The sequence below is a fragment of the Amblyomma maculatum genome, chromosome 1 (genome assembly GCF_055883805.1).
Source record: "Amblyomma maculatum isolate TAMU_Amacu chromosome 1, ASM5588380v1, whole genome shotgun sequence".
In the NCBI taxonomy this organism is placed as follows: Eukaryota; Metazoa; Arthropoda; class Arachnida; order Ixodida; family Ixodidae; genus Amblyomma; species Amblyomma maculatum.
Genome location: NC_139344.1, coordinates 25,782,552 through 25,787,674, shown reverse-complemented (window position 1 = coordinate 25,787,674; position 5,123 = coordinate 25,782,552). Strand labels below are relative to the sequence as shown.

Below are 5,123 nucleotides of genomic sequence, written 5' to 3'. Positions count from 1 at the left end.
AAGTATTGACAGATAAAGAAGAGTTAGAGCCCTTCGACAGGCAGTCGAAGCACGTAAGCAACCGAACAAAAATTGAAAGCGGCCGTGGATACAAGTTGTGCGCTATTGGAAAGTTTCATTGGTTGTGATGCTGAACGGTGGTTTAAAATTGTATTCTCAAATGCGTCCGCCGTCTTCACTGGAAAGTTGTTTACCGCATTTTGATTATGTTTTCCGAACAAAGAAGTTAAAATATATTGTATCAATGGCAATGTGGTATCAACGACGGCGGGTTTACGTAAGGAAGTAAACACAGGCTTTTGCTATGTCGAGATGTTTGGTTTTCATCGTCTCTTTACGTGCACAAAACAAATTATTGAATGCTTTGGCATCTTTTTTTTTTTTTGTTCTTTATGTAGTATTTGTTTTATGTGCACGGCCAGTTTAGAAATAGGCGCGCGGTCCCGATCAATTTTTCGCCTTGTGCAAACAACGCTTCAGTTGCAGCATCTAAGCAACTGCACCAACGTACGAGGGAGCGACCATGAAACCGGCAAGAAAACTCGGAAAACTGAGTGGTTGAAAGGGTTTCTCTCGGCACGCTTGAGTTGATTTGAGATTTTTTATTAAATGCATATCCCTTGAACGAAATGAGGTTTGGAGAATCTGGGCTTGATAGAGACGGAAGTCACTGGAAATTATCATAAGAAAGAAAACCTTAGATGGTATACCATTACCCCAAGCTGCCGCCTTCAGTAGCTTTCCAATAAATATGCTGGCGGAATTAATTCTGCATAGGAGGCGGGTAAGGATCCAATCATCGGTGGTGCGGGGGGTAGCTGGGTAGTGGCTTGCACGACACGACGGAGATGAAAAATGTGCACGTAGTACATCCAGACGCCGCGTCAATGTTGCCGGGCCGATGCCGCACACATTTCGTCGCTATCTGCGAAAAAACAAACAAACCAATCAAATCAAAAGCTTAGGTGCTGGAGCATTTATGTAGTACAAGTGGGTCACCGTGACTCGTTTTCAGCGCATGCTCGTAGTAACGGGCATCGCGTATACGGCGTAGACTTGTTCTCGCCCGTTGCTAGATGCGAGAAGGCGGGACACCCTCCACTATCTGTTCATATCTTTATCAGCCCTCATGTGATCCGAACTAGTGGTGATAAAAGGCAATGCGCTTCATGCTCGTAGCAGGCCGTCAAGAACTTTGCGCTAGATGTGGCTAGGCCACTAAAAAATGACGTAGTCGCAGAAAAAAAAAAAAAAAAAGCCTTGGATAATGAAGTATAACTACTATTGCGCAGCAAAAAAGAAAAAGAAGCAAATTCAAAAAAGATGAAAGGCGAGTTGCAAGTAAAGATGATGAACAAAATCAAGTGGCACTCAACTGTCATCCCCAACGCCTCCGCAGCGAAGCGAACGCGCTAAGCGTCACATGGGACTCGCCAAGTTTGATGGTCCTCCGTCTGGAGAGCATATATGCAAAGCTTAGGGTTGCCGTCTGTTTTCTTACTCTTGTTAGTTTCCTTTTGAATGGGTGTTCATTTTATTCGTACTAACTCTTCATGTAACACCTTTTACCAGTATTCAACGAATTCGTTTACCCGGAGCAGGCGTAAGACATAGAGATGAATAAATGCTGAGTATGACGTTCGAAAAAAAAACGTAAAAGTGAGGTGAGCATTAGGTAATAAAGAAAAAACTATAACGTAGCATTAGAACGTTGCGTATGAACGCGGCATACCGACGATATTCCTGATTTTTTCCTCAATATATGAACTGACGCATGCTAGGACGAACACTTCTTTTGGTCGTCGGTTTGTCGTGAGTTTAAATGGGAATACTTGTTCATCGGTTACGTCATGAAGTGGTAAGTGAAAAATTTGTTTCAGGATACCAGGCGCAGTAGTTTTAAATCATGGGAGAGAAATAATAATGAAATGGGGTGCGTTTGGAAAGTACGCGCAGCTCATGAACAGCAGCTTACCAGCATCCTTCAGGGGGAAGGTACGTGAAAGAGGACAAATCTGGCCCCCCATGGAGGTCCTGTAGGGATGTCGTGCGAGCAAATGGCGCACCAGAGGAGACCCTTCCACAGGAGTATTTGTCATCTGTGCCGTCATCCCAATCGGCGCTTCGGAAGGGAGTGCGACGATGATACCTGCAATGTATTACTTTTTGTAATGTAATGGTTACGACACAAAGACACATGAGTTGTCTGCCACTTCCTGTCCACGAGCCACGTAAGGCTCCGACCGTAAAAAAATCTCAATTGAAAAAAATTAAATACCATATTCCTTTGTTCAATTCAATTCTTTATTTTCTTTCATGGAAAGGGGAAGATGAGGCAAAAGGCTGGCTTGCCTTACAAAGGCCTCATCACCCATATGCAGTTGGCAGGATAGTGGCAAAAGAAAAGAATTGCACTTGCACGTATCAGTTCAGAAAGGATACAAAATAAAAAAGAAAGCATATCAGGCTTATAACATAATGATCAACAAAAAAAATAACAACAATCGCTTGTCGTCATAGTTCACAGAACATACATTAAAGTCACAAAGTAATTAAAGCAATCGTGAGGCAAAGGAGCGAACTTCGCAGAACACACTCGGAAACTGTAGGACAATTGCTTGTGGAACGTTATGAAAATTGAAGATTACTACTTAGCAAGTATTTTATGGTGTTCCCGTTGAACCGTTTTATTGCAGAATTGAACTGAAGAGGTAAGTGTAAATTAAGAGCTATAGGAACTGTATATCGTAGCGTCTGCTTACCATAATTAGACCGGATTTTAGGAAATTGTTTCCTTTGTGTTCTGAAGTGGTACGTTGTGGAAGAATTGTCGGCTGGGACACATATTAGTCGTTTCTTATGAATGTGTTGAAACAGTAGAAACAAAATATGTCTGATCTGCGCAAAGGATGCTATATTTAATGAACAGAGGCTGTGTCGGTGAATTCTGTGGTTGGCCGTGATATCCTTCAATTGCTCTCAGTGCTTTCGTTTGTAGCTTAATTAACTTTTTATAATTACCGGCTGTCGTGGTTCCCCAAACTAAGATACAGTAGCAGATTCTGGATTGAAAAAGTGCATAATATATTGATATCTTTAGCCATTTAGGAATGATGTTAGTCAATCGGTAAAGGCGACCAACTACTCTACTCAAACTTCATCTAAGTTCCGGAATATGAGTATTCCAAGACAGTGTCTCGTCGTACCGAACACCCAGCAATTTGTGGCTAGCGACTCTTTAAATCTCAGTATTACCATAAGAAATGTTAAGCGCATGACGCTATGTTATAATGTTACGAAGCAGAAGATCGGCAGATAGCGCGAGAGGAGCCCTCGCGCTAGGCCAACCATTAAATCATTCACCCTATCGCCATGTTGTGCTGTCCTCTTTGCTTGTCACCACGCAACAATATTAATATGCCTGAACAGAATGTACAGAGTTTTTAAAAGGTTCAATGATAGTTTATTAGCTTGTAACCAGGAGTGAAGATACACAGGTATGCATTAGCCTCAAGGGGACAGGGTTATACCTCCCTATACCTCCCATGCCTTTTAGCCTATGTTTTTGACCCTTTTTCTCATGATCTGCTGGGGTTAAAAAATTCATCTTTGTATCATTGTAATCAGCGATCCGAGGTAGTGATACCGAACTAGGATTATTGTTTTGCAAACGTTGTATTTTTGTTTGCTTTCTTTTACTAGGCCTACCAAGGTTTTGACCCAAAATCTTCAGTAAATATCCTTTAATATAAAATTGTCTGCAGTAACGTTCATAATTCTAGTTCAGTAGACTCTCTGTAGTATTTACTCATAACTCCCAAAGTTTTATCTCCATATCACCTGTAGTTCCTCAATAAAGGGGCAAATGCAGCGAAATTTCACGTTTTGAGATTATTGCCCTTGAAGTGGAAGAAAGAGCAATATTACAATACTAACTATAGAAATACATACTGATGCAATGTTTTTGAATAGCCACCAGCATTTTAGTCACCACCATAACCAATATTTATTTTCTGTACCGGCTGCCTTGCTCTCCCGACCCCTTTAGTGACCTGTCATGTAGCCCTGAGTACGAAGTATAGTCGCCATCAGTCAGCTTCACATAACCAGTGAACTCTTAATCGCCCTGCAAAAATTTTAAATAACCTCAAATGCCAACTCGAGCCATGTTGCTCGATTTTTTTCGTCTAGATGCCTCGACCCGGGGCACTGAAAGCCATTTTACAGATTGCTGGGGAACCTGCCAGCAACTCCTTGTCGTGCAGCATCTTCAACCAGCTTGAAATCCTCATCGCATGCTTTACACTAACACTTTTCGGCGTGGGCAAACGAGAGAAGGTTAATGTCAACAAGGTCATAGCTACAGTCACAAGTTTTTGCCGTAATGGTTTCTATGTGTCTCACCGAGCGTGAAAGCTTCGATGCAAGCGCGCGTGATGACCGCGGCGTCTGCCCCTAGATTATGTTGCGGAGATTTGGTGTCATTGCTGATCGATTCATGCCTCTTCCTGTGGAAGCCCAGTCTCCTAAACCACTTCTTTGTTTTTGTAATTGCATGAGGGCTAAATATCCAGGTTCAAAATAAAGAAAATGTCAGTTGCCCACGAAACACGCTGAAGCGCCAACAAACTGCCGTGAGTCGCGAGTAATCCGGCTGCATGTGATTATGTGTTTGACTAAAAAAAATGTGCTACATAGCTCTTCACTGTTGTCAGGTCAGTGACAACCATTCCGCTAAATATGAACAAAATAGACGTTGAAAGCAATCGTGTTTTCAGATTACAAGAGGCAAAGGTCTCAAGCAGGAGCAAAAAGGGGACGTCTCTGGTTGCCGCCTTGGTTTCGAAAAATGCTGATTTCGGAGTGAATATTTTACGTGCCGGTAAATGAAGGACTAGACTATGTAAAAGATAGAATAGGGGTTTTGATTTGCAGAAAAAGAAAAACTTGATTTTTTAAATTAAATTTTGCCTACCCTGCTATAGACACATAATTTTTGGGCTCGTGTTTTATCCTTTGTTGTGATGCCTAAGATATTACTGTGCACGGATCCCCGCCTCATATTCGCCTACGACTGCTGCATAAATTATAATTGAAAATCCTTTCTCACCTGTTTCGGTTTC

The 5,123-nt window shown here is 41.9% G+C and overlaps 1 long non-coding RNA gene across 1 annotated transcript; it reads right to left on the bottom strand.

The window, feature by feature from the left end:
* Positions 1-624: 624 nt before the first annotated feature.
* Positions 625-2,141, bottom strand: LOC146201966 (uncharacterized). Its single transcript, XR_014701914.1, has 2 exons — positions 1,976-2,141; positions 625-925 (listed from the first exon to the last, which is right to left on the bottom strand). It is a non-coding gene; the product is annotated as an uncharacterized LOC146201966 (long non-coding RNA).
* Between the last annotated feature and the right edge of the window lie 2,982 nt (positions 2,142-5,123).